The following is a 23,040-nucleotide window of genomic DNA, read 5'->3' as shown; positions in this document are numbered from 1 at the left end:
TCTGTCTCTGTTAAGTCTGTCTGTTAAGTCTGTCAAGTTTATATTTGTGTTTATGATCGAGGAAATGAGATGGTTTGGTCATGTGTTGAGGAAGGATGAAAGTGACTGGTTGAGAAGAGTGATGGAAATGAATGTAGAAGGAGGTAGAGGATGGGGAAGACCGAGAAATACTTGGCTAAAGGTGGTAGAAGAAGTAATGTGGGCAAGTGGGTGGTTAACAAGGAGAAATGTAGAAAATAGGGCAAAATGGAGAAGATTGTCATGGGGACCGCAAGGTTAACCCCCTCGAGCAGGGAAAATGGCCTTAAAATGCATGTTGTTGTTTATGATCAAGGAACAACCTATTTAAATTGAATTATAGTTTGAACTCAAATCGAAACATGAACAGGAAGGCAAGTTTGCCGTTTTACCGTATATTGGCACTGATTTTGTCCCGACCACACATGCACAGAGAGGAGTGAGATTAAAAAATTTTTTTGCCTGTCTGCCCGGCAGTTAGACAAATTGAGAATCATTCCAGACAGGAAACTTAGTTTTTACGGACGTCATAAATGACACAAACGACAGGCCCAAATAATGGATATAATGTGTTTGATAAGGTGGTGTAATAGACACTGGGAAAATGGCGGTAAAACCCAGAATTTATTTATTTATATGCCTTTAAACCCTTTATTAACGTTTATTTAGGTTGAATTATATACCTCAAGACTGTATAACTCAAATAGCCTTCATAATACTGTTCGGGGTTCGGCTGGTCCAGGTCTTGAAGATGGCTTCTTGGTCCCACTTCCTGACCTATGACCCTGAAGCTGGCAAGCCACAGATACAGTGCATTCAGAAAGTATTCAGACCCTTTCACTTTTTCACATTTTGTTATGTTGCAGTCTTATGCTGAAATCATTTAAATTCAATTTTTCCCTCATCAATCTACACTCAATACCCCATAATGAGGGACACACCTGTCTATATAAGGTCTCACAGTTGACAATGCATATCAGAGCAAAAAACAGGCCATGAGGTCGATGGAACTGCCTGCAGAGCTCAGAGACAGGATTGTGCCGAGGCACAGATCTGGGGTAGCCTACAAAAAAATATCTGCTGCATTGAAGGTTCCCAAGAGTGCAGTGGCCTCCATAATTCTTAAATGGAAGAAGTTTGGAACAACCAGGACTCTTCCTAGAGCTGGCCGCCCGGCCAAACTGAGCAATCGGGGGAGAAGGGCCTTGGTAAGAGAGGTGACCAAGAACCCGATGGTCACTGTCTGAGCTCCAGAGATCCTGTGTGGAGATGGGAGAAACATCCAGAAGGACAACCATCACTGCAACACTCCACCGATCTGGGCTTTATGGCAGAGTGGCCAGATGGAAGCCTCTCCTCAGTGAAAGACACATGAAAGCCCGCTTGGAGTTTGCAAAAAAGCACCTAAAGGACTCGGACTGTGAGAAACAAGATTCTGTGGTCTGATGAAGCCAAGATTGAACTTTTTGGCTTCCCCCTCTCCCTCTATTTAGCACGACCTGCTCGGAAAAAGCGGCAGCTGTGTAATGTCAACCGACTGATGAAATATTATGAGAGGAAGCCTGTGGAAAAAATGGTTCCTGTCTCACCTGTCGTGCCTGTAGTCGGGGTGCAAGAGAATCCAGAGGTTGAGGCCGGTGTGAAGTTTGATAACATTGATGACCAGGCTTGTTCCAGATTGACGAACACGGAGGTGTTGAGTAATTTAGATAAGAAATTAGGTAATTTGACGAGGGAACAATAAGGACAACTATCCAGCCTAATTTTTGAGTTTGCACATTTGTTCACAGATGTACCTGGTCGTACTGACTTGGTATATCATGATATTGAGGTGGGGGAAGCCACTCCGGTGAAACAACACCCTTATCGGATGAACCCTGTGAAGATAGATTATCTTCGGAAGGAGGTTCAGTATATGTTGGAGAACGACATCATCGAACCAAGCAGCAGTGAATGGAGCTCACCATGTGTACAACAACAACAACAACATGCATTTTAAGGCCATTTTCCCTGCTAGAGCGGGGGTTAGCCTTGCGGTCCCCATGACGATCTTCTCCATTTTGCCCTATTTTCTGCATCTCTCCTTGTTAACCCCCTTGCCCGCATTTCTTCTTCCACCATCTTTAGCCAAGTCTTTCTCAGTCTTCCCCGTCCTCTACTTCCTTCTACATTCATTTCCATCACTCTTCTCAACCAGTCACTTTCATCCTTCCTCAACACATGACCAAACCATCTCAACCTGTTCCTCTTCACAGCATCAATCACCGGCTCTATTCCCATCATCTTTCGCAATTCATCATTTGTCTTCCTCTCTCTCAACGATACTCTGCACATCCACCGAACCATTCGCATTTCCACCCTTTCCAGCCTTCGTTGCTGCTCTACGTTTATTACCCATGTCTCGCTCCCATAAATCATAACAATTCTCACACATGCAGCATACACCCTTCCCCACAGCTTCAACGACACTCCCCTCCTCATCAGCACGCCACTCAGTTCCCGGAACCTATTTCATGCACATCTCACTCTTGCAACCGTTGCCGAGTCTGATCCACCTTCTCCATTCAGCATGTCTCCGAGGTATCAAAATGATTTCACACCTTCCAGCTTCACGCCGTCTCCAAGATCCAACTCAACATTTCCTCCATCTGCAGTTCCCTCTGTGCACACCTTACATTTGAATGTAGCTGCCACACTGGTTAATGACCCTCTCAGACCACTACATTTTTGATGAACCCACTCAGCGCACATTGTACATTGAATGGAGTTCACTCCGACACCCTTCCTGCACACAGCACATGGCCACTTCCCAGTTCTTTCCACCTCACCACATGCTTTACCACTTGCCATCACCTTCGTCTTTCCTATATTCACCTTCAGACCTTTTGTCTCCATACATTCCTTCCACTTGTTCGTCTTTTCCTTCAGTCCATCCATACTTTCCGCAATCAACACCAGATCATCTGCATACAACAACTCCCACGGTAAACCCTCCTTTACGTTCTGAGCCAGCACCTCCATCACAGCTACAAATAGTAGTGGACTTAGTACCGACCCCTGATGCACTCCCACCTTCACCTCAAACTCACCACTGTTCCCGTCCTTCGTCCTTACAGCTGTGCTCACCATGTGTGTTGGTTCCAAAACCCGATGGCAGTTTTCGGTGTTGTGCGGATTTAAAACGGGGTAATGCAGTGACCAAGACCGACTCATATCCCATCCCGAGGATTGATGACTGTATTGATAGAATAGGCCCAGCTAAATTTGTAACTATGTTTGACTTGCTGAAAGGGTATTGGCAGATTCCTCTTACTGATAGAGCCAAGGAAATCTCCGCTTTAGTCACACCAAATGGGTTGTATCAGTACAAGGTTCTTCCCATTGGATTGAAAAATGGGCCTGCTACATTTCAACGGCTGATTAATAAGCTTATTGCAGACCTTGAGGGGGTGGAGGCTTATCTGGATGATGTCATCATCCACACCATGACCATGGAAGATCATATTAAACAAATTCATGCATTTTTCAAGAAACTGACCGAGGCAGGGTTGACCATCAACTTATCTAAGAGTGAGTTTGTAAAAGCACAGGTGGTGTTCCTAGGCCATGTAGTAGGTCAGGGTCAGGTGCAACCGGTGACAGCCACGATAGAAGCCATTGATCGCTTCCAAGTTCCAAAAGGGAAGAAGGAGCTTATGAGATTATTGGGTATGGCTGGTTGGTACCGGCGGTTCTGCAGGAATTTTTCTGATGTGGTAGCCCCTTTAACGAATTTGCTGAGGAAAGAGACCAAGTTTGTTTGGAATGACAAATGCCAGGCTGCCTTTGCCCACGTCAAAGTGATATTAATGAGCTCTCCTGGCCTAGCAGCGCCGGATTTTCAAGAACCTTTCAAGTTGGCCATTGATGCAAGTGATGTGGGGGCTGGGGCAGTTCTATTACAGGAAGATGAGGATGGCGTGGATCACCCGGTGTGCTACTATTCCAAAAAGTTTAACAAACATCAGGCAAATTATGCCACTGTGGAAAAAGAGACCCTTGCTCTCCTGCTTGCGCTTCAGCATTATGAGGTGTATCTGGGAACTACTACCTTTCCTATAAAAGTCTTCACTGATCACAACCCCTTAACCTTCATTCAAAAAATGAAAAATAAAAATCAGAGGTTGATGAGATGGAGTTTGTCTTTGCAGGAGTTCAACTTGGAAATTGAGCATGTAAAGGGCAGGGACAATGTCGTTGCTGATACTTTATCCAGAGTGAACTAACTTTGAAAATTCCTGTAGCTTGTTTGAAAGTGTTGTTGCTTTCTTCTGGGGAAGAGTAATTATTGTTGCTCACATGAGTTGATCATTTGGGGGTGAGTTTTACTTTTGTTTGTTAAAAAGGGTTTTTGCATGAAAAGAAAGTTTTCACTATGTTCAAACTTTCTTGAGGGTGGGGAGTGTTACGGATTTGTCACTTCCATCTTTGTGGTTTTCATCCACTGGAAGCATTTTTAGTTCCGTGTACTATTATTGCTATAGTTTGAGTGAAATGGAGATAACTGTCTTCAAAGGTAAAACAATTAGTGTTTTAAAAGAAAAACGAAATGGATCAGGAGAAACCGAAAGAAGAAGAAGAGGAGGCTGAAGCGGAGCAAGTGAGATCGGGAAGAGAAAGGCCGATTTGCTTCGAGGTGTCGAGTGGACGTTGGTGAGCATTGGTCACGAGCGAAAATTGGTTTCTCTGGGAAAGGGATTCCTGTGACAGTGTCGCTGTGGCAGATAAACCTGTGTGACGGGTTTTGATGTGGGTTCTGAAAGTGAATCATTGTTGGAGAGCAGGTACGCCTCCATTACGGGCCCGTCCGCCATTTCACCTCGCGCCAGCCTTTTCATCGCGCACCAGCCGTTAACCTGGTTCGCGTGTGTGTCGTGGATTTCGCCTGGGAATTCGTGGTTTTCCGCTTGGGAGCCGCTGCTCGTTCATATCCGCATCCTTGTCTGGTGAACTGAAGGTGTGAATTCCTCGTCACCTTTTGGGTGAACTTTTGCCTGACCGACGTCGGCCCGACACCCACCCAGCGGCTCTTCGGCAGCGTTGACTGTCAGCCGTCCGGGGTTCTGGTCTCGATACGACCTTTTTCTTGTGATCACCGGAGCGTGGATCGACTTTGGCCTGGTGCCGGGACAGTGACTTTGGGGGTGTTACATTTCGCTCACGTGGAGCACTGTGAGTTATCGAGTTAAGAAACTGGTGGTACCATCATAGGAATTATATGGTATTTTGTTGTGCAATTGAAGTATATTGTACGTGTGCTGTTATTATTGTGCGATACTAATACAAAACTTGGTTTTTGGTAACAACTGATTGGTGTGGTTTCACCATTGGTCATTGGCACACATAATAGCACTTCTTTCTGCCGTGACTCCTTTCGGGGCTCGGAGGTACACCGTGACCGGGGTTTGGGGAGGAGCACGTAACATATATATATATATTTGGGGGTGAGTTTTTGCATGTGTGTATATATATATATGATCAAGGCACCTCCTAGCTTTAATGGTGAGCACCAGCCACGAATTATGTCTCACACGGTAAATACCGCATAACCCGCAAGGAACCAACAGCCTGTCTGCCACACAGACCATCGTTCCCACCAGTGCAAACCAAAACCAGGGGGTGCGGTGCGATCGGCGGGGATAATAATCAACGAACAATACAGCGTGACGAGCGCTGTCCCGATCTCCTGTGGACCGAAGTCCTAGACCAAAGCGTCACCTCCGACCCAAAGCTAGGAGGTGCCTTGATCATCTTAATAGACGATTTTGGTCCTCATTGGTTAGATTTTTTGCAGTATGCCGTCCTGACGAGGGTTAATAAGCCCGAAATCTGGATTGGCGGCTCTGCTTGATGTTTAGCCAATGGGGACCAATGAATAAATCTCTGTCTGTTGACAGAGTGGCCGGGCTGAAGCCTCCATAAGACCCTTTGGGTCGGAGGTGACGCTTTGGTCTAGGACTTCGGTGACTAGCCCGACTCTGTGAAGGGACTTGAGAGGCCGCAGGCACTCAATAGGGCTGGACCCGTGAAATTTCGGGGATTTTTGGTAAAATTACCTCAGGGTAAAGTTACATAGGAAAACATATATATATATATATATATAGTGAAACCTTGACTTACGAGTTTAATTCGTTCTGTGACTGAGCTCGTAACTCAATTTGCTCGTTTCTCAAATTAAATTTCCCCATTAAAATGCATTGAAATGCTATTAATCCGTTCCAGCCCGCCAAAAACCACACCAATTTTTTTTTAAATATACAGTATATATAAAAATATCTCGCGCTTTATATTTCACCTGTATGCAGCATACAAGTTGGCAGGATGGCCTGGACTGGAGGTACGCACACTTGACTCTAAACTGTCCAGCCTGGGTTTGAATCCTGACCCAGCTATAACCTGTCATGTCGGTGTTTCACAGGCAGGGTGATTCATCAATGTGTGTACCGCTAAACTGGGCGCCCCGTTTGCGTCCCATTAGTTGTTGGATGTTAAGGATCTCACCGTGTTTTCCACAAAGAGAAGGCGAGCTATCGCCGGCACTCTGAACAAGTTGTGGCCTGGCATGCTCTTCTCTGCCGTTATATACGTCCTCCTCGGCATCTTTTTCCAGAAGAGCCCTGTCTCGTCACAGTTGAAGATTTGCTGGGGGATGTATCGTTCGGCTTCTATCAGTTCGGCAAAAGTTATAATAAAATCTTCAGCTGCCTTCACATCCGCCTCACCAAGTCGACAACACGCACACCTCGCTCATGTTTTTCGACGATTGCGTGTTTTATATCCAAGCACATCATCCTCTTCTTCTTCTCAGTACTGCCCTTGGCACTCAATTTCTTAGGACCCATGGTTAAAACTAAGAAATTTTCCAAAATAACCAAAATGCGAAAACAAAGCAGCAGCGATATACGGCAGAGATGCTTGCACGGCAAGATAACCACGTGACCGGAACCCACCTGGTGGCGGGTGGCGTAAGCTCCAAAATAACCAAAATGCGAAAACAAAGCAGCAGCGATATACGGCAGAGATGCTTGCACGGCAAGATAACCACGTGACCGGAACCCACCTGGTGGCGGGTGGCGTAAGCTCGTAACTCAGATCTCAGCTCGCATCTCAAAGCAATAAACCGCCCAAGCGACGGCTCGTATCTCGGAAAACTCGTAAGTTGGTGCACTCGTAAGTCAAGGTTTCACTGTGTGTATATATATTATATATATATATATCTATATATATATATATATATATATATATATCTATATATATATATATATATCTATATATATATATATATATATATATATATATATATATATATCTATATATATATATTTATATATATATATATATATATATATATATATATCTATATATATATATTTTTATATATATATATATATATATATATATATATATATCTATATATATATATCTATATATATATATATATATATATATATATATACATATACATATACAGTGGAACCTTGACTTACGAGTGCACCAACTTACGAGTTTTCCGAGATACGAGCCGTCGCTCGGGCGGTTTATTGCTTTGAGATGCGAGCCGAGATCTGAGTTACGAGCTTACGCCAGCCGCCACCAGGTGGGTTCCGGTCACGTGGTTATCTTGCCATGCAAGCATATCTGCCGTATATCGCTGCTGTTTTGTTTTTGCATGTTGGTTATTTTGGAGCTTACGCCAGCCGCCACCAGGTGGGTTCCGGTCACGTGGTTATCTTGCCGTGCAAGCATATCTGCCGTATATCGCTGCTGTTTTGTTTTTGCATGTTGGTTATTTTGGAGCTTACGCCAGCCGCCACCAGGTGGGTTCCGGTCACGTGGTTATCTTGCCGTGCAAGCATATCTGCCGTATATCGCTGCTGTTTTGTTTTTGCATGTTGGTTATTTTGGAGCTTACGCCAGCCGCCACCAGGTGGGTTCCGGTCACGTGGTTATCTTGCCGTGCAAGCATATCTGCCGTATATCGCTGCTGTTTTGTTTTTGCATGTTGGTTATTTTGGAAAATTTCTTAGTTTTAACCATGGGTCCTAAGTAATTGAGTGCCAAGGGCGGGTACTGAGAAGAAGAAGAGGATGATGTGCTTGGATATAAAACACGCAATCGTCGAAAAACATGAGCGAGGTGTGCGTGTTGTCGACTTGGTGAGGCAGATGTGAAGGCAGCTGAAGATTTTATTATAACTTTTGCCGAACTGATAGAAGCCGAACGATACATCCCCCAGCAAATCTTCAACTGTGACGAGACAGGGCTCTTCTGGAAAAAGATGCCGAGGAGGACGTATATAACGGCAGAGGAGAAGAGCATGCCAGGCCACAACTTGTTCAGAGTGCCGGCGATAGCTCGCCTTCTCTTTGTGGAAAACACGGTGAGATTCTTAACATCCAACAACTAATGGGACGCAAACGGGGTGCCCAGTTTAGCGGTACACACATTGATGAATCACCCTGCCTGTGAAACACCGACATGACAGGTTATAGCTGGGTCGGGATTCAAACCCAGGCTGTACAGTTTAGAGTCAAGTGTGCGTACCTCCAGTCCAGGCCATCCTGCCAACTTGTATGCTGCATACAGGTGAAATATAAAGCGCGAGATATTTTTATATATACTGCATATTTAAAATAAAATTGGTGTGGTTTTTGGCGGGGTGGAACGGATTAATAGCATTTCAATGCATTTTAATGGGGAAATTTGATTTGAGAAACGAGCAAATTGAGTTACGAGCTCGGTCACAGAACGAATTAAACTCGTAAGTCAAGGTTCCACTGTATATACATATACATACATACATACATACATACATACATACATACATACATACATACATACATACACACACACACACACACACACACACACACACATACATACATACATACATACATACATACACACATATATACACGCAAAGATTTGCGGTTGGGAGTAAATCCAAATGACTCCATGGTAAGATCTGCAACCTTTAATTGAACAAACAATGACAACGTTTCGATTAACAACATGTGACAAAGCCACACGCCTCCGTTAATCTTCCTCGAGTGATAAAATCATCTCAACATCCCCTCATATGCAAAGTGGGTGGGGTATATGCAAAGTGGGGTGGGCAAAGCTGGACAGCCAATGAAACCGTATCACACTGCTCTCGTGAACGGAGACGTTACTGACCAAATTCAAAAATCAACCGCATATTAACGGTTCAAAATAATCCTGTAAGCAATGCTGGATTATAACTCAAGTGTTTAGAAAATCAGGAACAATCATTACACTTAATTAAAAGTTAAACTTGTAAACAATGAAATTGTAATTTAAATTAAAACTGTAAATATATTAAAGCAAAATTATTTAAGATAAAATACAATTTCTATAATATCAAGATCATCACATGTGGCCCTATGCGGTAAAGGGGAATGCGGGAAGGAGGGGGGTTATAGGGGGGCATAAATTGGGGGGGGGGGGGGGGACCAGAGTGGGGGTGGAAGCGGAGGGTGGGGGTTTGGGAGAGGGGTGGTTTGGAGGGAGGGGGAGGGGGCAAATTGTCCGAATAAAAACCTTGTGTGACATATTATGTGGACTCGTTGTTCAAAGTACGGAATGCCTGCTTCGTTTACACAAGAGTGGGTCAAACGCTACCTGTAAGTCAACTACCTCTTGTGTGATCGAGGTAACAGTTTCTTCTGTGTGCCAAGCCTCCAAAACACGTCTTCTGGTTCTGTTGGGTGTGGAACCCGAAATATTAACCCTATCCCATAAAGGTGTGTGGCCTTCCTTAAGGCCGTGTTTGGCAATAGCAGATCTGCTGGGATAATTACATTCAAATGCTTTTTGGTGTTCAGCAATACGTTGACCTAAGGTCCTCCCGGTTTCACCCACATACTCAGCTCCACAACCACAGGGCACTACGTATACCACCCCTGACCTATCCTTCCTCGGAAGCTTGTCCTTGACCCTCATAAGGGCTTGGCAAAGGGTGAAAACTGGTGTGAAACTAACCCTCACTCCTGCCGATTTCAAAATTCTGCCGACCCTCTGTGAAACCCCCGGTACAAAAGGGAGAACACACAAACCCTTTGGTTGTTCTCTCGGTCTCAGCCTGTTGTGTGGGGAAGCCCATATCGTTTTCCTGTTGGGTAGCAAGCTGTCAGGATAACCATTTGCCCTTAAAACATTTTGAAGATGGTCCACCTCACTCATCTTGTCTTCAAAGGTAGATGGTAAATCACGTGCTCTTTTTGAGAAGGTGTGCACCACCGATCTTTTGTGTTCCATTGGATGGCAAGAATTGAAATCAAGGTAGCGATCAGTGTGTGTTGGTTTTCTGTACACCGTTACCTTTAAGGCTCCTTTGGGATCCCTTGCGACGAGTGTATCCAGGAAGGGAAGGGCTCCATTTTTCTCCTCTTCAATGGTGAAATTAATGGAGGAAAAAGTTTTATTTATGGTCTCATGGATGATGCCCACCTCATCAGAGTGACAGATGACAAATGTGTCATCCACATACCGGAACCAAACACGTGGTTGCACTAACAGGGCTGGAATGGTGCGTTCCTCCAAATCCTCCATCACCATGTTGGCAATCACAGCCGATACCGGGGAACCCATCGCGGTGCCATAAACCTGCTTGTAATATACCTCATTAAATACAAAGTAGGTGGAAGAGAGGCAGGTAGAAAGTATGTCACAGACGTCCATCGGGCTTAAAGCTCCCGCAGTCTCTTTCCATCGATCATCTTCCATCAAACGCCGGTTTGCCACCTCAATCGCCAGGGCTATGGACACGTTGGTAAATAAAGACACAACATCAAACGAAACCATGGTCTCGTGTGCTTCGATGGTGAGCTGCTTCACTCTTTCAGCAAATGCTGTGCTATTGTGCACGGTTCGCTCTGATGTCCCCACCAAATGCTTCAAAATATTTGCCAAAAACTTGGATAGAGCATATGACGGACCATTAATACAAGAAACGATTAACCGTAGCGGAAATCCCTCTTTGTGCACTTTCGGTAGCCCGTAGGCCCTGGGAGCCACGCCCTTACTGCTGTACAGACGTTTGTACGCCGCAGCTGATAGTCTTCCATTCGCTTTTAATCTGGCAAGCATTGAGTTTAACCTGCGTTCCTCCTTCTTAGTTGGTGATGGAGGATTTGGAGGAACACACCTCCCGGTTTGACCGACAAGAGGTACTTGACTTACCGGTAGCGTTTGACCCACTCTTGTGTAAACGAAGCAGGCATTCCGTACTTTGAACAACGAGTCCACATAATGTCACACAAGGTTTTTATTCGGACAATTTGCCCCCTCCCCCTCCCCCCCTCCCCCCCTCACTCCAAACCACCCCTCTCCCAAACCCCCCCCCCCCTCCGCTTCCCCTTTACCGCATAGGGCCACATGTGATGATCTCGATATTATGGCAATTTTATTTTATCTTAAAAAATTTTGCTTTAATATATTTACAGTTTTAATTTAATTTACAATTTAATTGTTTACAAGTTTAACTTTTAATTAAATGTAATGATTGTTCCTGATTTTCCAGACACTTGAGTTATAATCCAGCATTGCTTACAGGATTATTTTGAACCGTTAATATGCGGTTGATTTTTGAATTTGGTCAGTAACGTCTCCGTTCACGAGAGCGGTGTGATACGGTTTCATTGGCTGTCCAGCTTTGCCCACCCCACTTTGCATATACCCCGCCCACTTTGCATATAAGGGGATGTTGAGATTATTTTATCACTCTTGAGGAAGATTAAAGGAGGCATGTGGCTTCATCACATGTTGTTAATCGAAACGTTGAGTCATTGTTTGTTCAATTAAAGGTTGGAGATCTTACCATGGAGTCATATATATATATGGCAGTGACGTCATTACTTGCGCTCATTGAAAGCTGGAGAACTGCACATATATTTGGATTGGTTTGCTCCCGGCTGCATCCAGGGGATTCCATATAATGAGTGGATACCAGAGGTAATGTGCCATGTGGCAGATGGCACTTATCGCTCCCATTAAGGTACAGCACAGCTGGATGGGATACCTTAATGGCGGTTCACCACTGATGGTATGAAATCGCAAAGTGACATATATATATATATATATATATTTTGTTACGGACACGACTTAGATGTTGCTTGACCGAGCGGAATGGCCGCCGTGTTCGCACAAGTTACCCGATTACACTCGAACGTTGGCCGAATCGCGCTATGCTAAATCAATGAAGGAAAGGACACAACGGCTGGGTTAAATGACACGACACCAGGGGTACAGTTCTCAAGACCTCCGGAGGAGGATATAATATTGGTTATGCAGAACGTTTAGATTACACGGCAAGAGGTACAGCACAGAAAGATGGGCACTTCGACACGGTCTTATCTTAGCCCCGACAGACCACAGACAAACGGGACAAGACTGACTCACACAGGGATTGATGGCAAGGAAGGGCAGGCAGTCGATGGCTCAAGGTGCACCTTGGCTCAGGGGCAGAATCGACCCGGTCCGGTCCAGAGATGCGGGTAGGTATCGTCGCGCTGGAGGTGGCGTCCGTTTCTCTTCAAGCTCAGGCGCATCTGACGTCACCTCCGTCTTCCTGCGCATGTCCAGCGGGGAGTGACACGCCCTCGGCTCATTAGCTCCGCCCCAGATGGAATCGGTCCGCCGCTTCTTATTGGGTGCGGGGGGTTACCGGGCTCCGCCCTTGACGAAGAGCTGACATTGAGCCCCTGCGTGGTAACCCCGTCGGAGCACATGGTCAATGGCGGCTAACCAAGCCGGAGTGAGGACGCACACTCCCCGCGCCGCCGCCGCGCCGCCCCCGCTGTTGTTGTTGTTGGTGTTGTTGTTCCATGAGGAAGAGATGCGGGGAGGTATTGGGAGGTCCTAAACTTACTAATGGTGCCATACAATCACATTCTGGTGCAACGAAGAGTCAGAATTAATGGAAACGAGTCCTTAACTGACATAGACTAAGAATAACTAGCAAGATGTCCTATAGTTGTCTACGTGAGATGCGGTGAACCTGGGTACGACATTTAATGGGGGAAAAAGGGGAAGGTCGGGGCTACAGAGTGTTGTTTACAGACAATGGGACTAGGGAATGGGGGATTGGGGATAGTTGGGGAGTATTGGGGAAATAGGGGAATATTTACAAGCGGATATGGATGGAGGCCAAATCCCATATCCGCAACATTGCACCCTTCTCTACCTCGGGGCGTCCCGACCCGATAAACTTTTACCTACTTTAGTGTGGCACTCAGATGTAGTTCCCTCTACTATTAACTCAACCCTGAGTGCGACAGTTTTACAGATGTTCACAAATGAGTAAATATGTCCCCCTGCGATGTTGCACCCTTCTCCTCACAGAAACACACCCACAGGATAACCGAATCGCGGAAAGAATCCTCAAACTAAACATACAGCCGGTAGGGAGCATCATTTATACAAGACTACACTGATATTTACACTACGATCCAGGACCTGTTTTTGGAGGAACACATGCAGATGTTATGCATAGAGAGAGCACGCATGCCAGCATCGATACACCAACCCACGAGTGCTCTGTGGCCCTACGGCCTTTAATAATGTTCAGAGCACCCCGTTCAAGCACCAAAAGCACCACCCCATAACACAGTCAGCACCATCCGGTGCACCAATAAAATGTTCAACGTCACCGGTGGTGTCGCAGCCGGCCGATGTTCTGCCGCTGGTCTTGCCTTCATGTGGTGTACTTGGCCTTCTGGCTTCTTTAAAAATAAAGAAAGGCGCCAACCGCGTCCATTTCTAAATTGTGGCCGTCAGGGGCCAACTATTAGTGGTTCACCTGTATGGCATAGGTGCCACGTTGACCCATAGGTCCATCAACGGGTGGTGCTTGCCCACAAAAGACTGCGGTCCATGGTGGGCGGCCACAAAAATTGCGGTCCATATGGTGTATCGATCCCGGCAGCAAGCGGCGAAAGTGCAGGTCCACAACTGCGGAGCCAGCACCTCTCTCTCCTCTCTCTCTGCCCCAAAGCCAGATCCTCGGAGGTGGGAGACAAAAGAAGAAGACAAGTGAGTAAGGTGGTAAGGGCGCAAAAGTGCACGCAATACAAGATGATGCACACTGGGGGCACATGGGAACCAGGTGAGACAGGTACGTTCCTACCGTACGCCCCCCCCCCCCCCACCAGGTAACCTACATTGCCCCTCCCTTACCCCTTACTGTATCCACAAAACACAACACTACCCATAAACATCTACTTTACACATCAACAAACGTCCCTACTGTCTTCCCCGTTCCTCCCATAAACCAAATTCGTCTTCTCTCCCTCCTAACCAATCAAATTTGCTATTTCCAACTCTCATCAAAATTTGCCATCTCCAACTCAACATCAAAATTTGCCATCACCAATTCATCATCAGTCCCTCCTAAGGAGGGAGAGATGGAATCACCCCAATGTCTCATCCACGTCGTGATGCGTCTCACAAATCCTCACAGCAATTCTCATTTCCTGCAACACAGAACAAAGAAAACACAGGTGTGGAGTCATCATCATCACCTCAGGTAAGTGGCTGCGTATGGTGCGACAGGTTCATCAATCCTAACTATTTCCTAAATGACTTTAACAACTTTACATTACCCGGGGTCTTTCTCCTGCAAAACCATTGGCCCTCTTACACTATGGGTTCTAAAAACCAATTCCCATTGACCAAACTGTGGTGCTTTTCAATTTGGGGTCTCACTCCCCCGATTCATCACTCGGTGCCCTCGCACAATTTCTGGGCTGCGACGTGTAGCTCTCCCAGCAGGTCTACCCACCTGCACACCTCCACCACTGCAGTTGCCTCCGAGCTTACCTGCTCCTTACCCTAACCTAACTACCTGGGGAAGGCCCTCTGGCGCTCTCCCCACTCGGTGCCCTCTCTGGCACTGGGCTACCCGGGTCCGTCCTCCGGATCCTCGGGCCCCATCCACAACTCTACCGGCTCCCAGAGCCCACCTGCGGCCTCACCTGGCCGACATCCTCACAGTGGTGGAGTGCCCAAACCAACTACACACACTAACAGGCTACACGCCCAGCCAATTCCAGAACACTAATGCACCCATCCACAATACCATTCTGCAACCGCACCACAAATGCCAATATCCAACCACAATTTACCTATACCCTCTACCTAACACTTACACTACCCGCCCCGGGTATCCGTGATGGGGGTCCACTCTTCCCCCATTCGCACCATGCACACCACTCCGTACCACTTACTCCAACTCTCTCCACACCACTCATTCCAATACTCCATGTATTCCACACACCATGTATTTCACACAACCATTCTCCATACCTGTTGTTGCACACCTGTGCTCTCACACCTGGTGCCACCTGCACCCTTCTCTCCCCAAGCGCATTCGCGCTGATCCACAACACTCACTACTCATACACTGCTCCATACACCTGTCCAGTTCTCACACAGCATCATCTCATCTAACTACTCCCCTCCGAAACTTGCGCTTCCCAGTCGTCCCTTTAAACTATTGCGCTCCCTCGTCATTATAATCCACCCTAATCTACCTGCGTCCCCACTACAGGTATCATTGTCACTAACTAACCTTAACGTTACCTAATGTCATCTTCGCTAGATCCCTATCAATATAACCTAACCCACCCGGGCTAGTTTTCACTGCCATCAACCCCATAAACTATAGCGCATTTGCCCCACTTTGTGAGGGATGGTGGATTGGCCATCCCACCACATCGGGCATCTCCCACTACCAATTTTGCACATCAAATTTCAACAAATCAAAAATTTGCCAATCACTACCCATCATCTGCCAATCACTACTGCCAATCCTTTGCCAATCATCAAATTTCGTTTTTTTCTAATTTCGGGGCCAAAACACTATCCTCGTCATTACAGTCTACTTACTAATGCCTCTCGGTGCGCCAATTCACGTCAACAGCCCGGCTTCGTACAGCCAAGCCATGAATGCGGGTTGTTGGTGCCAGCGGCTGGATACGTCCGGCATTCGGTGCAGGGAAGGAGGTTTACCCGGGCCGAGATCCCACGCACCATCTCGGCACGGAGCCATCCCATGGCCCGATCTCGACCTGCCGGAATGCCTCAACAAAAAGTGGTCGCCATGACGACCCTTCCTATCGGGCTGCCAGATCCGCCTAGTGGAGCACGGACGCGGCCGTTCAAAGCGAGGCCCGGCACGCACCGAGGGCCCGATTCGGCTATAAGTCGTTCTAACCTCTAACCCGGTCACCGTCGATGCTTCACCTGCATGCTTACAAGCATACGCTACCCCTTTCTTGCTCATACGTGCAGCCGTTTCCATGCTCCTCGTCGTACCTTTTCTTACACACCTCGGTACACTCATTCCGCTCACCGACTTGGTGACACACCTGACCACCGAACACCTTGGCACACATTCGCCGCTCGCACACCTCACCAACACACCTCTTCGCGCCCCCTCCTCGGTCACCTCCTCTGTGACAATCACAGGTGTGCTCTCACTCGCACACCCAACCACGTGCCTCACTACCAATTCCAGCGTGCATTCCCACTCACGCTCTACCATTCCAGGTGTGCATCCTTCCATTCCAGGTGTACATCCTCGCTCACCTGTCACAACCAACTCACGCTCCTTGTCACTTTCACTCCTCTCACCACCACTCTTGACAGCGCACTCTTTCCTCATGCACCCGTCCGTTACACACCTTTCTCGCGCACGCTCTCCCGTTACATCCTCTGTAACCCTCACCACAGGTGTGCCTTTTCTCGTTACATCCTCTGTAACACTCACCACACCGCGCTTCCATGTACCCCCGCGCACACGCGCTTCGACCAACTCACTCTTGACGGCACACTCACTCCTCGGCGTGCACTTTTTCCTCACACACCCCATGGTCGGACATTCTCGCACACCTCCTTTTTCGCACACCAGACCTGTCGCACACTTCACCAACGGCCTCTCACGAACACCCGGGTCCATCTCGACCCCCAAGCTCATTAAATCACCTGGCGCATCATACGCACGACCATATTGGTCACCACTTACACCGGGTCCTCTTCCTCTTCGCTTCTCCTCCATCACCTGCGAATCCCTCATCCGGTTAATGAGCACATCATCACGATCCGAACACAGACTTTGGACCAATTCTTTTATCTCCTCTTTTATCTCTTTCTTATCCCCTCTCCGTCGCTTCTTAATTTCGCTCACCCCTTCTTCCACTTCTTCTAATTTCTGCTTCACCTCTTTTATGTCCCGGTACGTCTCCTCAAGCTCGTCCTCTAAGGCTACCTTGACCGTTTCCATGTGCGTCCTCACCTGCCGGTCCTTCGTCTCCATTACCTCTATCACCTCGTCCAACCTCGTTGTCAGTCCCTCACGTACCATCTGACATTCCCTCTTCGTCGCTACCAAGTCATTTTTTAGGTCATTTTGTGTCGCTTTTAACCCTCCTATTACCGCTGTGTTCTTCTTTACCTGGTCCGTTAGTTCTTTTTGTCCCTCTGTCAGTTGTTCTACTTCCTGCGTCAGGTCCTCTATGCCCCCTTGTAACTTTACAGTCCCCTTTCTCACCTCCTTCTCCATGTGCTCCTTACAGTGCCTCACCTCCTCGCGCACTCCTCTGACCTCCTCACTCACACCTCTTCTGATCTCTTCTCCCATCACTTGCATCTCCTGCCCAGATGCCACCCTCATCTGCTCCATTTCCTCCCTGTGAGCATCCAGTTTAGTTTCTACCCCCATTCTAACCCCCTCTATCTGCTGCCCCATTTGTTTAACTTCCCTTTCCGCTTGGTCCCTCATGTCCCTCAATTTGCCTTCCATACTGTTTTCTAACCCCTCTAACCAATTTTTCACTCCCTCTATCTGATTCTCCTGGGCAGCCATTCTATTTTCCACCCCCATTAACCCATGTTTCACCCCTTCTATCCCATTGTCTAACCCCTCTAATTTCTTGTCTAATCCCTCACCGGTACCCCTCGCTTCGTCCCTCATTACCCCCATTTGGCCCTCCAATCGCTCACCCTGAGCATCCATCCGGTTTCCCATTACCCCCATTTGGTTTCCCAATACCCCCAATTGCTCACTCTGAGCCCTCGCTTCGTCCCTCATTGCCCCCATTATTCTGTTTTCCATTTCTTCATTATTCTTGTCCATAAGGGCCTTCATTTGCATTAAAAAAAGGTTCAAATCCACCGGTGGCGCTACCACGGTCGCGGGCGCGGTCGCCGTGGCCATGTGCGAGGCGCCATTTTGCGCGCCCGTAACCTCGTGCGCGACGACGCCATTTTGCGACCCTGCTACCCTCACTGCTTCGCTCTCCTCATGTCCCTCAATTTGGTCCTGGATCGACCCTGCCTCACTCTCCTCTACCGGAACCCAGCCGTCTTGATCTGCCATAGCGCGACTTTCAAAATTCGGGTTTTTATTTTTTTTTGTAAAACACAATCAAATTTCGCCGTTATAATTTCGAGCGCGTGAAACGCGCTCCGGGACCGATTCCACTTCCCGACACCAATTGTTACTCTAATAGTACAATTGGTGTTCCAAAATTTGGGCCTAACAAATTTAGTCCCAGGTCCGAATCCAACTCCTGACAACCAATTGTTACGGACACGACTTAGATGTTGCTTGACCGAGCGGAATGGCCGCCGTGTTCGCACAAGTTACCCGATTACACTCGAACGTTGGCCGAATCGCGCTATGTTAAATCAATGAAGGAAAGGACACAACGGCTGGGTTAAATGACACGACACCAGGGGTACAGTTCTCAAGACCTCCGGAGGAGGATATAATATTGGTTATGCAGAACGTTTAGATTACACGGCAAGAGGTACAGCACAGAAAGATGGGCACTTAGACACGGTCTTATCTTAGCCCCGACAGACCACAGACAAACGGGACAAGACTGACTCACACAGGGATTGATGGCAAGGAAGGGCAGGCAGTCGATGGCTCAAGGTGCACCTTGGCTCAGGGGCAGAATCGACCCGGTCCGGTCCAGAGATGCGGGTAGGTATCGTCGCGCTGGAGGTGGCGTCCGTTTCTCTTCAAGCTCAGGCGCATCTGACGTCACCTCCGTCTTCCTGCGCATGTCCAGCGGGGAGTGACACGCCCTCGGCTCGTTAGCTCCGCCCCAGATGGAATCGGTCCGCCGCTTCTTATTGGGTGCGGGGGGTTACCGGGCTCCGCCCTTGACGAGGAGCTGACAGTGAGCCCCTGCGTGGTAACCCCGTCGGAGCAGATGGTCAATGGCGGCTAACCAAGCCGGAGTGAGGACGCACACTCCCCGCGCCGCCGCCGCGCCGCCCCCGCTGTTGTTGTTGTTGGTGTTGTTGTTCCATGAGGAAGAGATGCGGGGAGGTATTGGGAGGTCCTAAACTTACTAATGGTGCCATACAATCACATTCTGGTGCAATGAAGAGTCAGAATTAATGGAAACGAGTCCTTAACTGACATAGACTAAGAATAACTAGCAAGATGTCCTATAGTTGTCTACGTGAGATGCGGTGAACCTGGGTACGACATTTAATGGGGGAAAAAGGGGAAGGTCGGGGCTACAGAGTGTTGTTTACAGACAATGGGACTAGGGAATGGGGGATTGGGGATAGTTGGGGAGTATTGGGGAAATAGGGGAATATTTACAAGCGGATATGGATGGAGGCCAAATCCCATATCCGCAACAATATATATATATATATATATATATACGTATATATATATATATATATACACAAAGAATTAAGTTAAGCACCCCTACACAACGAATTAAGGTAAGCACCCCCTAATATATATTCTTTGTGTATATGTATACATTGGCATATATTCTAAGGTACGTGAGATCAAATAATGATTGGTATGACATTAGCAATTATCCATTGATGAAATTGAGTGATCAAAGTGAAAAAAAGTGATTGGTTGAGTCAGTGATCCAATCACGTGGGTCCTACACACGTTATTGACGCAAAGATCGCTAGAGGTCTTCTCAGAACAATGACTGTACGTTAGAAAACATAAACGTCATCCACACTGTCCGTGATGGACCTATAGCTCCATACTTAAATTGAGGTGAAAATATGCCTAAAATTCCCAAAAAATTTCACCTTAAATTATTCAGAATAAAATATTGAAAACGGCATGATTGTTATGTTTTTATGTGACCATAATATCACTTCTCCAGAAAATATAGCAATATCATGGGTATATTACACTGTTTTGACGACAACAAACTTGTAATGTGCGAGGTTGTAAAAAAACGGGGGGGGTGCTTAACTTAATTCTTTGTGTATATATATATATATATATATATATATATATATATATATATATGTATATGTATATGTATATATATATGTATACAGCTCTTGCAGGGAAAATGGCCTTAAAATGCCTGTTTGTTGTGTGTATATATATATATATATCTATATAAAGCAGTAAAGTATTGTTACGGGACCGCCGCGAGGATGTTGTTTGCCGAGCGGATGGCCGCCGCGCCCGAACAGTTACCCAGACTAACCCGATTCCTGAACGTTGGCCAAATCGCGCCACAGATATTCAATGGGGAAAAGACTAAAACGAAGGATGTAAAGAAGAAAGAAAGACAAAGGGTAAGAAATACAAATATAATTTATTTCTATTTACAACCAAAAGTAACCAAGGAGAAGGAAGGATAATAAAATAAAGACAGAAGGAATCAAGAAGACACAGTGAAAATTGCTAGCTTATCTAAACAGTCTTACTTTACCCAGGGACAGAACAAACAAAGACAGACTCACGCGGAGAATTGCAGAGTGGATTGGCTGGAAGGAGGAATGGGAAGGCCCAGGCCACTGCAGGCGTCGAGGTCCCGCTCCAGGAGTCGACTCGCGTTCTTGGCGGGAAAGCCTTCGTGTGCAGCGGCGCGTATTATTCACCGCGAGCGGATGGGCGCTTCGTGCTGGACTCCGGGCTCTTCAGCTCCACTTTTATTGCCACTTAACGCCACACTCAACTCGTCCTCCTCCCACGCCACTCTTTCTTCATCAACCCTTCCTCCTTCAACAACAACTGTACTTTTTGCCACCAACCACCAACCAACTCCTCACCACCGACAACCACGACTAACCACCGTCCTGACGCATGCGCACGCACTTTATAGCGTGCCTGGCGATCAAGACGCCGGCCGCTAGGACACGCCCATCGGTGAGCTCGCCTCGGCCCTGATTGGTCGCGAGGCTCACCGACCCCGCCCTTAGAGGAGGCGTTGGCTAGGCCACGCCTTGTCCCCGGCGCTGGGCCGACTCCTCCCACCTCCTGCTCCGAGATGACCTCGTGGCTGATGGAGTCTTGCGGCGATGGAAAACCACTCGCACCGCTGTGATGAAAACGAAAGAGGACCTAGCTTATTTGACTTCGGTGCAATGGAGTATCAATTAATGGACGACATAGCCTTAACCTAATACACAGAATAAGGAAATAACTGTCAACAAGGGGGAAATCTATTATTGGCTAACGTGAGTGCTTATGAACTAATTACGGGACGCACTTTGACCTTTATACAAAACTGGAGTAAGGAGGGCGATATTTTTACAACAATTTACACAACAACAACAAAAAAAACCATTCTCATATCCACAACAGGATGTTTGTTTGTTTGTTTGTCCTCTTATAACTCGAGAACTACTCATCGCAGAGCAAAACCAAAGGAATATTCGGAATCAGTACGTCTCAGAGCAACTACAGCACACCTTAAAATTTAAAAAACGTCGCGTTTTAAAATTATGACGTCATCAGCGTATTTCGGAACGTTAATCTTTCAACTTCATATTCGGAATCAGTACGTCCCAGAGAAACTTCGTAACGTTAATTTTTCAACTTCATCCGATTGACATGGGACCAACGGCATGTGACAGAGAGTGAAACATTTATTTGACGACAATGACTTCCGACTTCCGGGTTCAGAATGCGGGACCAATGCCATTTGACAGGGAATAAAAAATAAATGCGACATTCAATTGACGACAATGACTTCTGACTTGACTCCCCCCTCCCCCTCCCCTCCCCCCTCCCCCTCCACTCCCCCCTCCACCCTACCCCCTCCTCTTCTCCCCTCCCCTCCCCCCTCCCCCCTCTCCCCTCCCCTCCCCCCTCCCCTTCTCCCCTCCCCCTCCCCCCTCCCCTTCTCCCCTCCCCCTCCCCTTCTCCCCTCCCCCTCCCCCTCCCCTCCCTCTTCCCCCCTCCCCCTCCCCCTCCTCCTCCCCCTCCCCCCTCCCCCTCCCCTTCTCCCCTCCCCCTCCCCCTCCCCTCCCTCTTCCCCCCTCCCCCTCCCCCTCCTCCTCCCCCTCCCCCCTCCCCCTCCCCCTCCCCCCCCTCCCCCTCCCCCTCCCCCTCCCCCTCCCCCTCCCCCCTCCCCCTCCCCCTCCCCCTCCCCCCTCCCCCTCCCCCTCCCCCTCCCCCTCCCCCCTCCCCCTCCCCTCCCCCTCCCCCTCCCCCTCCCCCTCCCCCTCCCCCCTCCCCCTCCCCCCTCCCCCCTCCCCCTCCCCCTCCCCCTCCCCCTCCCCCCTCCCCCTCCCCCTCCCCCTCCCCCCTCCCCCTCCCCCTTCCCCTCCCCCTCCCTCTTCCCCCCTCCCCTCCCCCCTCCCCCCTCCACCCCCCTCCCCTCCCCCCTCCCACCCCCATCCCACTCCCATCCCTCCCCCTCCCATCCCTCCCCCTCCCCCTCCCCCTCCCATCCCTCCCCCTTCCCATCCATCCCCCCCCTCTTCTCCCCTCTCCCCCTCCCCCTCTTCTCCCCTCTCCCCCTCCCCCTCTTCTCCCCTCTCCCCTTCCCCCTCTTCTCCCCTCTCCCCCTCCCCCCTCTTCTCCCCTCTCCCCCTCCCCCTCTTCTGCCCTCCCCCTCTTCTCCCCTCCCCCCCGTTCCCCTCCCCCCCCCCCCCCTCGGCAATGCCAGGTACTTCTGCTAGTATCTATATTATAATAGCCGTAGATGATTCTGTCTGTCTGTCTGT

At 48.1% G+C, this 23,040-nt stretch overlaps 1 protein-coding gene across 1 annotated transcript in view; it reads left to right on the top strand.

Moving 5' to 3' along the window:
• LOC137427200 (uncharacterized) overlaps positions 1-23,040 on the top strand; it is a 165,467-nt gene that overhangs the window by 80,078 nt on the left and 62,349 nt on the right. The gene's annotated exons all lie outside the window — the stretch shown is intronic.

Source organism: Myxine glutinosa, chromosome 5 (genome assembly GCF_964187855.1).
Source record: "Myxine glutinosa chromosome 5, kmMyxGlut1.1, whole genome shotgun sequence".
In the NCBI taxonomy this organism is placed as follows: Eukaryota; Metazoa; Chordata; class Myxini; order Myxiniformes; family Myxinidae; genus Myxine; species Myxine glutinosa.
The sequence above is the reverse complement of the archived record's forward strand: the minus strand, read 5'-3'. Positions and strand labels throughout refer to the sequence as shown.